Source organism: Caretta caretta, chromosome 1 (genome assembly GCF_965140235.1).
Source record: "Caretta caretta isolate rCarCar2 chromosome 1, rCarCar1.hap1, whole genome shotgun sequence".
Classification (NCBI taxonomy): Eukaryota; Metazoa; Chordata; order Testudines; family Cheloniidae; genus Caretta; species Caretta caretta.
This window is the reverse complement of record NC_134206.1, coordinates 14,950,707-14,965,389: the sequence shown is the minus strand read 5'-3', so window position 1 is coordinate 14,965,389 and position 14,683 is coordinate 14,950,707. Positions and strand designations below refer to the sequence as shown.

Sequence of the window (14,683 nt, the reverse complement as noted above, 5' to 3'; positions counted from 1 at the left end):
TAGCCACTTTCTCTCTACAGTGGCTTATCCAGCCCAGGTATTACACATGTACAAACTGCAGCAAAAAACGCTCATCAGAAACACAACACAATGTGGAAGTGACCCCTGACACCAGCTTAAAATTAAACTGGATGAGCCTAAACCCAGGAAACTGCTCCCCCAGCCCACTTCCAGTGTAACAAATGAAAACCATTTGGTTGCTATTACCGGTGATTATGATAAGCTGTGTTAAAATATGAAGTGGGGGAATTTATCTTTATTTCCTGGGATAGTGCTGATGTAAACTGTGCTGCTCCATCTTGATTTTCAGCCACTTTAATGAACTCTGTCATGCATTTATCTGTATTTGGCTTGGTGCTTGTAGCTGATCTGGGGGTGGGGTAGGGAACTGGCGATTTAATTTCATGCAGATAAGCTTATGGGTTGCCCTCAGATCTGGCCTGATTGAAGACAATGAACAATGCAGTATGTCTGTCCTCTCATCGGGCTCCTTAGGGGAGAAGATGCAGACTTCTCCGTCATGGCGTAACCTTCGGCAAATGGTTTATGGCAGTTTTCACGATGAGTGCAGCTTCTCTCTAATTATCCTTTGCCAAAGCCCAGGGGGCGGTTGCTTCCACAGCCGTCTGCGCTGCTCATTTCTGAGACGAGCATTAGCACTGGGAGAAGAAAACAAGATTAAAGAAAACCTCTCTTCCCACTTCCTCCCCACCTTCAGCGGTGAAACTGCAATAATAGTTGATTAAGATCATTTTCTTGTGCCCAAAGAGGATCCAGGGAGGGTGGGGTTGGAAATCAGTTGGGCAGCTGGTCCAACTTTTTGAAGTGGTACCTAGACACCAACAGAAAGGGCCTAATTCTGCTTCCATTGAAGTTAGTGGGACTTAGTGAAGTTAGCCTGAGCCATTGACTTCAATGGAAGCAGGCTCAGGCTTGTAATCTTAAAGTTGGTGAGCTGTTTTCTCCTCCTGAGACTCTATCTTTGCTAGAGTGCAGCTGGGAGCAGGCTTCCCAGCTTGGCTAAACAGCACTAGATCTGCTTGAGCTAGTGTGCTAAAAATAGCAGAGGGTAGCACCGGCAGCAGCTCGGGCTACGTGCCTGTGCAAAAACCCACCCAGACCCGCTGGGTACGTACTTGGGTGCCAAACCTGCTAGAGAACTTACTAGTGAATTTCAGTTTCATGGTTGCACAAGGCAGTAAACACCTATGTAAAGCCTGTGATAGTCTCACCTATGGAAAATACAGCCATTAAAAACAGTCTTCCCAGAGTACTACTGTATTGGGATGACACGCTCCTTTCATATGGTCTGATGCAGCACATACAGAGTCAGAAGGAGTTTTGCAATTCACTCCAAAGGGAGCAGGATTGGGACCACGAAGAGGAAAACTGGAAATATATTTTTCTGAATTACAATGAGCTGGAAGAAAACATAAAAATCATTACTCATGAAGTTTGGGCTTGTGGTCAATAATCAGTCGGACTGGTCACTAATAGAGAAAGATCTAGATAGCGTGGTAAGCTAGGCACAAGCAAACAATATGCATTTTGATATGGCCAAATGTAGAAAGAAAGAAAGAAAGAAAGAAAGAAAGAAAGAAAGAAAGAAAGAAAGAAAGAACGAACGCAGTTCATACTTACAGGCTGGGTGACTTTATCATGGGAAGCAGTGACTCTGAAAATGATTGGGAGTTGTGGCAGAAAATCAGCTGAAAATGAGATCACAATACAATGCTTTGGCCCAAGGCTTAATGCAATCTTGGATGTATAAACTGGGGAATATCAAGTAGGAGCTGAGAGGTTATATTACCTCTGTATTTGGCACTGGTGCAACTGCTACATCCAGTTCAAGAAGGATGTTGATAAATTGGAGAGGGTCTGAGAAGAGCCCTGAGAATGATTAAAGGATTAAAAAACATGTCTTATAGTGAAAGATTCAAGGAGCTCAATCTACTTAGCTTAACAAAGAGAAGGCTAAGGGGTGATTTGATCACAGTCTATAAGTACCTACGTGGGGAATAGAAATTTGATACTAGAGCTGTTCAATCTAGCAGACAAAGGCATAGCAAAATGCAATGACTGGGAGCTGAAGCAAGACAAATTCAGAATCACAATAAGGCATAAATTTGTAATAGTGAGGGTAATTAACCATTGAGCAATTTACCAAGGGTTATGGTGAATTCTACTACACTGGACTTTTAAAATCAAGATGTTTTTCTGAAAAAGATGCTTTAGTTCCAAAGGAATTAATTCAGGAAAGTTCAATGACTTGGGTTTTGCAGGAGATCACTGGATGATCCCAATTGTTCCTTCTCACTTTAGAATCAACGATTTTTTTTTTTTTTTGCTAATATGCATTGAAATCAACAGGGCTACTTTGATTTGCACCCGTTGAGGATCTGGACCAGAGCAGCTGTGGATAAAAGGCAGGACACAGAGATGAAAGCTATAATATTCTTAATTTTACTCTCAACAATTAGTGTCATCTTAGTTGTTCTGAAAGCAACTCACACTATTAATGCTCTGTGCCGTACATTCGTTCTGTGCACTGAAACAGGGGCATTTCCCACTGGAGCACAAAACAGCCCTGCAGAAGAACAGCTCAGTTCAGTCGATTTATTTTTTCTGCTCAGCTTCTTTCAGACACTTAACTGCAACAGGTTACAAATTATAAATCTCCTCCTGAGTATATCCTGCTGGATATGCCGCACAAGAAACTCACTCAATTTTCTATTGTGTTTTTCCCCTTTAAAAAAAAACAACCCACACACAGTACAGCTCAATTTAACAGATGTTTGCTTATTTATGACAAAGTCCTGGTTACAAGATGGGGCAAACTGTCTGGTTCTCGAACAAAAGCAACTATATTAGGTAGCTACAAAACCCTGCACAAACACAAGGAAGAGGAAACACAACAACAGGTGAGAAGTGACAGATAAGACATAATGGTCATTTTGCAGTATGTGTCATAAATGATTTGCTGTCTGTCACTCCGTTCTGATCTGAGATCATTTTTTGATGCAGAAGTTATTACCCTTTTATTTTATAAGAGACATTTGTATTTCTGTACTTATAGTTAGATTCATGTCATGTGTATATTTGTGCTATGAAACCACAACTTTTGTTCTCTCCTTGCTGCATCTTCACATTTCGATTAGCTCAACTTGCATGCAAAGAATAATAATAACAACTGCCTTTTATCTAGCACTTTTCATCAGTAGATCTCAAAGTGGTTAACAAAGTGAGTCAGTATTGTTATCCCCATTTCAGAGATGGAGAAACTGAGGCACGGTGCAGTGAAGCCTAACATCACCCAGCTATCCATTGCTGGGAAGAAAACCCGTTTCCAGAATCCCAGTCCAGCAGTCTAGCCCCTAGGCCACACTGCATTCCGTATAAAGAGTTACAGTTTTGTTCCTAGAGTTGATGAAGCCTTTTATAGACAAAAGAAACAAAGACTGTGTTCTGTCATTGAGAGACTTTACTTTTGTTCTTTGTTGTTTTCTCCATCTAAAATGAAAAGTCATTCAGATGCAAAGAATGCAGTTGCTCTTTGTGCCTGGCAAAAAACAACACTTGTGACAGCAGGCGGATTGACAAGTCCTTGATTTAACCACTGAACAAACACCGTGCACAAAGTTGCAAGGCAGAATTCCAATTACCCTGCCACTGGGCCTCAATATCAGACTTAGGGTATGTTTACACTGCATGGGGTGTGACTGCAGCTCAAATAGATGCACCCAAACTAGCTTACATCTAGTTAGCTCGGGCATTGGAGCCGTGAAGTGGTGACAATGCGTGCTTCTGGGCAGGCTGTATACGCCCACCTGGAACCCCGGGCAATGCCTGTGTTGAATTCCATGCTACCACACCTTCACTGCTTCCATAACCAAGCTAGCTAGCTTGGATATGTCTACTCAAGTTGCAGTCACACCCTGTGATTGCAGACTAGACGTAACCTTAGGTAAATATACACTGCAGCCGAGAGCCTGCTCCCCAGCTCAGGTAGACAGACACCCATTAGCTCTGCTCGAGCTAGCGTGCTGAAAATAGCCGTGTAACTGGGGTAGCACGGGTGGCAGTTTGGGCTAGCCACCCAAGTACATACCTGGCTGGGTTTTCACGCAGGCAGGTAGCCCGAGCTGCGGCCTGTGCTACCCTCTGCTATTTTTAGCACACTAGCTCAAGCAGATCTAGTGCGTGTCTGTTTAGCCAAGCTGGGAAGCCTGCTCCCAGCTGCACTGCAGCAGTATCCTTAGCAGGACTACCCCTGAATTCAGTGCCCATGCCCATTCGAATCCACGGTCACCATGCAGATTGACACTTCCTGTGCGTCTGGTTTTTGGCGTGTGGGCACTTGGCCACTGAGATCCCTCACGAGCCTTTGGTCACTGCCTACGTGAGCTGAATCTGCAGTCGCAACCAGAGCCAGGTGATGTTTTTCAACTGAAACTTTCTTTGGTGAAAAATGAGGCGTGCGTGGCATTGAGTCAATGTTGCCAAATTGTTTCAAAATAATTTCCTTTTTAATTTGGCCCCAAATGTTTTTTTCCCCAAGTTTTCATCATTATCGGTGAACCACAAAAGCCATTATTCACACAGCTCTAGAAGAAATCTTGGGGGGAAAGCCTGGTAGCCCACTACCAATCCCTTGAGCTGGCCTTTGTGGAGAGCACACACAGGAAAAAGGTATTTTAGCCTAATCTGTGCATTCGTTAAGAACAGCAGCACAGACGTTGTTCAGTGGCCATTAACCTTGATGGGGGAGACAGACTTACATCCCTGTATATCAAGATGAGCATATAATATACCTCTTTAGGGTCCCATTTGCAGCACATGTAATTAGCAACCTCCTGAAGTTAACAAGAGGTCTGAGCATAGATCAAACATAAGCTCAGAGGTATGCTTCAGTCTTGCAAACCTTTACTCATGTAAGTAATCCCATTACATCAGGATTGGATCAAATCCTTCTCTCAGTCGCCATCCCATTTAAATCAGCCGAGTTGTGCTGATATAACTGAGAACAGAATTTCATCACTAGTTTGTATTGGGTAGAAAAATTTGTGAAGGAAAGATGGGCCAAAGGTTAAGGCACTGGCCTGAGATGTGGCAGACCTGGGTTAAATTCCCTCCTCTGCCCACGACTTCCTGTGTGACCTTGGGCAAGTCACTTAGCCACTTAGTTCCCCATCTATGCAATGCGGGGAATAATGCTTCCCTAACTCAGAGGACCGCTGTGAGGATTAAATACATTAAAGACTGTGGAATAGCTTTGCAACCTACTGATAAAAAGTCCTATATCAGATAGAGACACTATTATTTTATTCACAGAATGAAATGCTGTGTCTGAGACAGGGGGAGAACTGAAAGTGACAAGACATTTTGGCCCACATTCTGCCTTCAGTTGCACCCCATATAACTTAATTAACTAAAGCAACCTTAGCTGACTTCAGTGAGACTGTACATGTGTAAGATGGAGGAGAATTTGGCCCCTGCTTTGTTGTTTGGGGAATTTAGAATGCAATGAAAGTTCCTGGAGTAAGGACAAATAGGTCCAGTGTTGATTAGAAGTGAGAGGTCAGGAAAGCAGTGTGCCGTTTTGTATCAAGAGCACTGCTCTGGTTACTGTTAAAATGCCTAGGGCCACATTCATCCCTGGTGTAATTCTGCTAAACCAATAGAGTTCCACCAAGATGAATTTAGCTCATAGTTTGGAAAGGAACTTAGCCAAGATCTCTGGAGTATAAAGCCACAAGGTGCACTAGCAGAGGCTATAAAAACCCTGCAGGAGACTTGATTACTGAAAACTCTCTTTAAAAAGATAAAATAGAACAATATAATGTGAGTCTATTGTGACTTTAACACTGGGATCCTCCCACTGAACAGAAGGCCTTAATGTGCTGTGTATTATCACATGTATTACAAAACCAACAGCACAGGAGTAAAGCTTCAGCATTGTTGCATGTGTGTACGTGTATATATATTTTTCCTATTGTTTAATTGCTATAATTTCCTGCAGTACATATGTGCACACAACCACACATACATTCACACACACGCATATGTACCACAACAATAACTTTTAGCAATAAACTCAATAGCTGGAGAAGAGAACCATTTCCCATTGCTACTTACACCGAGTGACCAAGCTTTGGGTGTAGAAGCCCCCTGGGTTTGAAACTTGCAATCCCCCTTGACATCGTCTATCTCAGACTAGCCCTCTCCATTAATTGCATTAAGGTTTTTTTATATTTTGGCTCATAGCTTTATTTTTTATCTATTAATCTGAGTGATTTTAAGGGATTGTACAGCATCCCAGTTGTTTAGCGGGTCTGAATAAGCAACAAATGTACACTAAACATGGATCCACGCTGCAAAACTGAGAGTGAGAGTTGGATTTCAAGAACACTGATGTTTGGAGGTTTTCAGATCCAGGGTTTCAATCTTTATATTTTGTAGGACCAGATCCTAGGCTGGTGTAAATCAGCCTAGTCTATAAACATTAACTGAGCTACAATGGTCCAGTGGGTGCTGTGATGCCTCCCACTGCAGCTCTGGGTTACTATGGTTCCTCCTGTGGCTGTGAGCGCTGTCGGTCCTTTTACAGCTCGTCTGACAACATCTCTTTAACCTTATGTGGGCAAGCTGTTGCCAAGTTGGCCCAGTCCCGTCCTTGCCGCCCACTGGGCAGGCTGATGAGCCTCTCAGTGAGGGTGCAAATATAATGTGCCACTCACTCTCTATTTCAGCACAATGTTTTGGACATATTACATCCAATTCTCCTTGACGCTATGTGATCTTAGAAGTGTAAAAAAGCCTGAGTGTAAATGAGAATTCAGGCTCCATATTTCTCTGTGTACGTTTTTTACATTAAAGGGAATAATTGGAACCACCAAGCAGCATTTTGCCCTCAGTGACACCTCTCCACAGAACTCCGGGGAGATTCCATAACTCTTTAACAGTCCAAAGCCTAATAATATCCAATGACTAGATACATTCAGGCTAGAGATAAGGCAAAACTTTTTCAGTGTGTGTAATTAATCATTGGAACAACTTACTGAGGGCTGTGGTGGATTTTCCATCCCTTGAAGTCTTTAAATCAAGATTGCTTACCTTTCTAAAATACAGGCTGCACAAGATATGGGTGTGACGGGTTGGACTCCCCTTTCAGAGTGCCACCAGACGTACTGGGGTCCCACTGAGCCCGCCTGTCCCACCAGCCTGGGCTCCCCTTATTCCGTGGTGCTGTGACAGGCTCTCAAGCCCCTTTCCAGCACACACACAGGTAGGGACACACCCACCTGTAGAATCACACAGAGTCTGCAATCAGCTCTGTGTGGGAGGACTCAGCTAGGGGATTTCCCAGCACTCCTGTGCACACACTCTCTGTGTAAACCCAAAATTGTATTGTCTTGCACTGTATAGAGATCTATATAGTGTAAGCTCATGAAAATTGCCCCCTCCCTCAGTGTGGAGGAAGATATGCACAGCTTATTGCCCCTCCCCCCCAGTTATGAATGGCACAAACTGGGTTTTGGAACAAATAAAGAACAAGTTTATTAACTACAAAAGGTAAATTTCAAGTGACTATAAGAGATAGCAAACAGAGCAAAGCAGATTACTGAGCAAATAAAACAAAAACACGCAAACTAAGCTTAATACACTAAGGGATATTGGCTACAATAGTTACTCACCCTACATGTTGTTTCAAGCACGCGTCAGAGTTTCTTGAAGGTAAACTGCACTGCTTTCAGCTTAAATTTTCAGGGATTCCTTTCACAGGCTGATCTGTCTCGCCTGGATTCAGCCCCCAGCCCCCAGCTTAGTTCCTTTGCTTCTTCAGGTGTTTTCAGCAGTCTTCCTTCTCGGGCGGGGAGGCAATGGAGAAGAGCCTTGATTAATTCACTCCCCAGCCTTGAATAGGATTTACATATGGCAAGAACCTTTTGTTTCCCAATCAGACCCCCATCCTCTTTTAATGGAAAAACACTGGAAGCCCAAGAAGGGGGTTTAGTACCAGGGGACACGATCACGTGATACTGCAGTGTCAAAGCAGCAACCCACGAAGCTTCTCATGAAGGTGGGAGATTAGTATCTTCAAAATTCTATTGTTCTTCCTAATGGCCCACCCAGGCTGACTGCCTTCTGTCTGGTGGGCATTCCCCAAGTACACACACAGTTGTAATTGTTACATAGTCAATATTCCTAACTTCAGATTCAGAAATGATACATGCATACAAATAGGAGAATCATATTCAGTAAATCATAACTTTTCCAATGATACCTCACATGTCCCCTCTTGCAAAAACATTTCTTAGTTATGCCATATTCATATCATAACAATATTTCTATGAAGAATATGGGGGTGTAACATCACAATGGGCTTGATGCATAAATTATTTGGTGATAGTCTATGTTCTGTGTTATACAGGAGGTCAGATTAGAAGCTTGTAACGATTCCTTCTGGCCTTAAAATCTATTAACGTATAGATGTAATTAAGGGCAGAAATATGCTTAAAGTAAATATGAAGGGAGGGGGGAAAAAGAATCACATTCTTGTAAATTTTATTATTATGGGGCTTCTGGTGGACCCACATTTTCCTCCAGTCTTTGATTATCAGGAAGCAAACTTGCATTCAACAACCTGTCATTCCCAATCAATCAAGAAATGTTCTGTTCTGCTCCTTCCACCCAGTGGACCTGAGAGAAAGTCAGCCAGGCTGGGGCATCATGTGAAGGCTAACTTAAACACTTTAACTTTCCAAAGGGCGAAAGGCAGTCGATGGGATCACTGTCCAGAGAAATCAGTCCACAGCTGTGGAGCAGAGCCATGGATAGCTCTTCCTCCTGCTGTCTTATGGGGAAACTGTCCGTAACCCATCAACCATTCATTATAAAGTGCATGCTGGGGAGTGAAAACAACTATCTAGCTCAGGAAGCTAGGGAGGGGCTACAGAGGCAATAACTTTAGTGACCAATATGATTTTTTTAAGTTGGATCTGAAATATTAGCAGAAACCAAAGCATGCAGAAAATGATTCAATGAGCCTGTAATTATTATAATCCTCAGCATGAGTTATCAGTGGGGTTTGAACCCAAGAACTTCAGAAAAGTGCAGACTTCTGCTTCAGCTAAAAGAATAACGCTATTAGCTGGCAGAGGTAGTAGGTTGTTATCCTCCATGAACACCAGTAACTAGAAGGGGACACACTACACACCATGCAAGCTTGTTACATAACCAGAGCTCTAACCAGTCACGAAACTCAGCTGTGTGCAAGAAAACTCAGATACAGACATGCAGACAAGCCTACCACACAGCATTTGTGTTCCTGGCATAGTAACACAAAGGAGGGTGATTTGTGATTTATAAAGAGGCTAGAAATTCCTACCTCTGAACCTTTTTCATATCAATAAACCCATTTTTGAGGGCTGAAAAAGTTAGGCTCACTAAGTTAATCAATTGAGAATTTGATTGCTGACTGCTCCTTTCATCATTTTATACTGTAGCCAGAAGGATGAAGACCACATTTGAGGAGCCTGTTTGCTCAAGCAACTAGACCAGGAAATGCTTGAATCAGGGAGTAGAATGATATTACATACAAAAGGACCTGTAAACTACGTATGGTGGCATCAAATCACGTTGCAATTATATCAGATCCATTTGGAAAGGAAGGAGGTGAACCACTGAAGCAGCTCGTCTTCCACTTTTACCTAAGGTGAAAAATCAATGGCACACAAACGCTCTTGAAGAGCTTGCCCACAGTCATATTGGAGGGCTGTGGTGGGGCAGAGAATTCAACTCAGTCCTCCCACTTTCTAGGCGAGGGCCTTAACCACTGTACCATTCTTCCTTTATGGGGCTGGGGACGCATTAAGGAGCCACTTGTCGTAACACTAAAAAGTCTGCCATCGCGACTACAGCGGTTGTGTAGCCATGTTGCTCTCAGGATATTAGACAGACAAGGCAGGTGAGGTGATATCTTTTAGTGGACCAACTTCTGCTGGTGTGAGAGACAAGCTTTTGACCTTACACAGAGCTTGTCTTCAGGTCAGACCTAACACAAGCTCTGTGGAAGCTCGAAACTTGTCTCTCTCACCAATAAAAGATCTCACCTCACCCACCTTGTCTCTGGAATTGAGAATGGCCACCTTTACCAAAACACCTGTACAGTTATACCACAGAACAGTGTGCCCTGGCTAGAAGAGCTGCAGAAAGCAGGACCTTCTGTGGCCCACGCGGAGTCCGTGTTTTCTCAACGGCAAGTGTTAAAACAGATGAGAAAAGAAAAACTTGGCACCGTTTTTCGGTTGAGTCTGGTACTTGATGCAAAAAGCTGATATTTCAGATGGCTTAGGTCTTGGCAAGGCGAAGCAGCATTAACAGGAGGCTACAATGCACACTGTGTGGTCATGCCAGAGCAGTGGCTGAAGGCCGAAAGCGCTCCAGCACGGTGCAGACGTGTTTAAGCTATATTTGATCATGTGCAGCGGAGGGCGGACTGGGGAACGGTTGAAACCGGTTCGCTTCTCTTTGACATCATCGCTCGGCGGAATGAATAGAAAATATTGTTCACCGACCACTTCAATATTGCTCTTGAACATTGTTCAAGAAAGGAAAAGGGCAGCGGGAGGGGCGGGGAGACAGCACACTCCAGGCCTAGCCCAGGAATGATTTCAAAGTGCTGAGAGGATATCGACAATGATCGCCTTGTGACTTTTATTTATTTATTTATCTAACCAAAGTAGGATGATGGGAGGGGGCGGGGGAAGGAGAATCGCAAGTGAGACAAATACAGAAACTGGCTAAAGAGCTGACGCCTCTCACCGTGTCTAGCTTTGGGCCCCATCCTGCTCCCTAGCAAAGATCTTCAGTGGGAGCAGGGTCAGACCCTCCTCTCTAGCAGCCGTGGTATTGACTTCCCAATAGGCCCACATCAAACACAACCATTATTATTTTTAGTACAGCAGAACCGAGACAATCCCCTCTCCCCCGCTGTGCTGGGAAGCATGCATACACTGAGCAGGAGATAGGCCCTGCCCTGAAAAGCTTATACTCTAACTAGATCAGCCAGACAGAGCGTTGCAGGGGTTACAGAGGCACAGAGAGAGGAAGTGGCATAACAAAGGTCAGTGAGAGAGCAGGGAATAAAACCCAGCTCTTCGGAGTCCCACTCCAGTGGCCTGACAATGGTGCCTCCTGATTACGACAGCTCGTGTTTTTGTAGCCCTTTCAAACACAGTAAGTAATTAATTTTCCCAACCCCCCAAATGAGATAGGTAATTACAGTTATCCCCATTTTATAGATGGAAAACTGAGGCAGGGAGGACACATCCTGGGAGGTGCTGAGGCCCAGATCCTCAAAAGTATTTACACACCAGGTGCCCATTGAAATCAATGGGAGTTAGATACCATTGAAGATTTGGGCTTGAGAACTTAATCTCGATGTAAGGACCCAGTGCTTCGGCCTTACTCCACAAGTACTCCCTTTGACGTCCGGGGGAGCTTTTTGATACTCGCAGCCACAGAGTTAAGTGATTAAAGGTGTATTTAGGAGCCTAAATTTAGGAACTTGTTTTTGAAAATGTCAGCCAAACTTTTCAAACATGGGCCCCTAAAGTGAGTCACTTAAAAGCCATATGGAAACCTTTAAACAAGCAGCTTGGTTTTCAGAGGTACTGAGCAGCTATGGCTTCCACTCACTTCCTTTTACCCTAGCCCCCAACATTGTGGAGATGGGAGGGAAAGGGGTTTGGACAAACACTTTTGGTGCCTCTGACTGATGAGCATTTGTTGTGCGCTCGCTTAAATGTCATTGCTTAACCAAGATCTATACTCCGCCACAGACCTCACCACTTTGTGTTGCCAGGGCAAGGTCCACTTCTATCTATCTGTCTTAGGGACTTAGATGGTCCCCAGCACCATAGTATCCGAGCTCCTCACGATCGTGGACATATTTATCCTGGAAACAGCCCCGTGATGTAGGGAATTGCTATTATAGCCCCATTTTACAGATGGGGAACTGAGGCACAGAAAGACTAAGGCCTAGATTCACAAAGGCACTTAGGTGCAACGATGCTGAGTGTCACATAGAAAACCACAGGCACACATTGTGATTCACAAAGCCTGAAATTCGGAGCCTAGGGTCCCGATACAATAAATGGGGACAGATGTCACCTTACACTGCGATGCACAAAAGCCAGGGTGCTAGGTGAGAAGTCAGCTCAGATAGCCTATGGGAGACGCCAACAAGAGGGGTATGTGCTAAGCCCTGCCCCTGTCTTAGACATAAGTGCCTAAAGCTGAAGTGCCTATCTCTGCTAGCAATTCACGGCCACTTTCTTTGGAGTCAGACACCCTGGTCAAATCCCTTCTCATCAGGCGAAGGGAGGATTTGAACTGGGGTTCTCCCACATCCTGGGTAAGTACCCTAACCACAGGGCTAAAAGTTATGAGGGAAATGATGCTGCTGCCCTACCGGACTGGGCCCTGCACATGACTGCGACAGACAAACTTCCCATGGCTTGTGAATTGCTCTGGGGCTTAGGCAGGAGACAGGTGCCTAAGGAGCTTAGGCTCTGGGGCTTAGGCAGGAGACAGGAGGGAGGCAGCAGGACACACACCCAGAGGCACAAACATAAGTGTTTAGGGAACTTTTGCTGCAAAAATGTAGCCGCTGAGTGAGTTTTGGTGCTTACAGGGTTCAGTGGGAGTTTTGTGAATGGCAGCATGGCCTAAGACTGGGATTTAGGCACCCAAGTCAGGGGTTTAGGCTCTTAGTACTTTTGTGAGCCGTGCCCTACGTGATTTGCACAAGGTCACCCAGGACATCCCTGGTAGAGCGGAGACTTGAACCCAGTATTCCAGGCATGTGCCACTGGACCAACCTTCCTCTCACTTCTCCAGCCTTCCCTTTACTAATGTAATCAAATACCAATAATACCTAGTTCTTCTACAGTGCTTACCGCTAGCAGAGCTCAGGACACGCGTAAACACCCAGAACAGCGTGCCTATAATATCATCAATCAAACAATCCCCAGACAATTGTCTGCAGTGGAGCGGAAGAACGACCCACACGTGACAGAAGCGGGCCGTATCACTGCGACACAGGAAGGCACTCAGACACTACAGGCATCGGGGCGGTTGGGGGGGAGGGGGGGCGCGTACCAGAACTTGACTGAAGACGTTATGTAAATAGCTGATGGTGAGTGGTTGTTGCACTGTGTTTCCGCCACTTATCGGGCCAATTATAAAGCCATCACATAAATCTGAAAAATTATTTGTTTCCATGTTAACAAATCTATTATCTACTTTGTAATAATGTGATAACCGCTCAGCTAGGATGACTTAAGACTCCTGGCTCCACCTATTGCTGTACAACTACCCCTGAGTGGGCAGTTATCACATTACAACCCCGCACCCTAGAGTGCCTTATAGGCTTAATTGAGCGCAGTTAATTTTTTACCAGGTACAGTCATTATGACCTTTCTTTTACTGCAGTGCGCAGATTGAACTGACTGACCTTGCGAGGAATACATGTATTTTAACAGGAAAAATCTGTTTAATATTAGAGCTTTTTCAGCCCTTGAGAAGATTATTTTTAACAGATGAAACATGACTTTTAAACCAAAGAATAATATTTGTAGAAAACATAAACTAAGGCCGAAAGATCTGACTTGTGGGGGGGAAAATGTACTTGACTTGGGAAAGAGGAAACTGTGTACATTCAAATTATATTTTGGCCCACATGCTTTCATTCCATATGTGCAATTCTTACGCATGTCAGCAGGAGTTCCATATGTAAGCTAAGAGCTGTCTGATACCCATGGGGCCAGATCATCCTCTCAATTACATGGGTGCACGTCCTCCTCTGACGTCAATGGCAATTGCACTGATGTAACTGAGATGAGAATTTGGGCCCTCGATCTGTAAGTTACATTGCAACTTTCAGGTTAAAATGAAAAAAAAAAGAGATTATATGAAATATGCAAACCAAAGCATCAAAAGATAGGTGCGTTCCATAGGCATTGAATCCAGAAGGGCACCCTGTGCAGAACAGAAGTCCTATGGCAACATATTTGACCATGATTAGCTGAAAACTGAAATGTCACTTTCATGAAAGCATAAGGTTCTCTGACTAGCTTATGCTATACACAGTTAACACAAACAATGGGTTAGTTAGATGCTCGGCTGTTGGACATTGGCCTGGCTCCAATGAAGTCAATGGCGCTATGCTGATCTATACCAGCTGAGGCTCTGACCTTAAAACTCAACGTGTTTTGACATTGGCAATACGACCCATTTTTCCCTCCCTTTATTCTCAGAAATGGGTGAACTGTTTTTATGAAACTTTCCAAAGAAAGTTCAGCCTGAGGCAGAGACCCAGCATGGAAAATTAAAACCCGAATAGTTAAAGTTTGGAAAAATTATACGCAACCGAAAATAGGGTTTATAATGGAAAGTGTGTTCAGCAACCTTAATTACAGGTGGCAGAACAGGCGCCAGCTGCAATCCTGATGGGACAATCTCAAGGAGTCAGGCTTGAGTTCACAAAAGGTCAGATACTTATCAGAATCTTGTTGTCCTTTTCACAAGTGTCCAAACTTCTCAAGACTCCAAACCCAGGCTGGAAATCTGAGGAGCAACAAGCTGCATCACAAGATTTCAGGGACTTTTCTGTTTCTGG

General features: G+C 44.1%; 1 long non-coding RNA gene across 7 annotated transcripts in view; it reads right to left on the bottom strand.

Moving 5' to 3' along the window:
• Positions 1-299: 299 nt before the first annotated feature.
• Positions 300-14,683, bottom strand: part of LOC125632218 (uncharacterized) — a 143,281-nt gene continuing 128,897 nt past the window's right edge. For 4 of the 7 annotated variants that reach the window (XR_012667360.1, XR_007355228.2, XR_012667345.1 and 1 more), the window contains 5 exons: positions 7,695-7,864; positions 1,811-1,890; positions 1,642-1,709; positions 1,233-1,420; positions 300-659 (listed from right to left, as the gene is read on the bottom strand). This is a non-coding gene — a long non-coding RNA (uncharacterized LOC125632218). Of the gene's footprint in view, positions 660-1,232; positions 1,421-1,641; positions 1,710-1,810; positions 1,891-2,511; positions 2,588-7,694; positions 7,865-14,683 lie in introns of all 7 variants that reach the window. The other 3 variants (XR_007355227.2, XR_007355230.2, XR_012667354.1) reach the window with 2 other exon arrangements.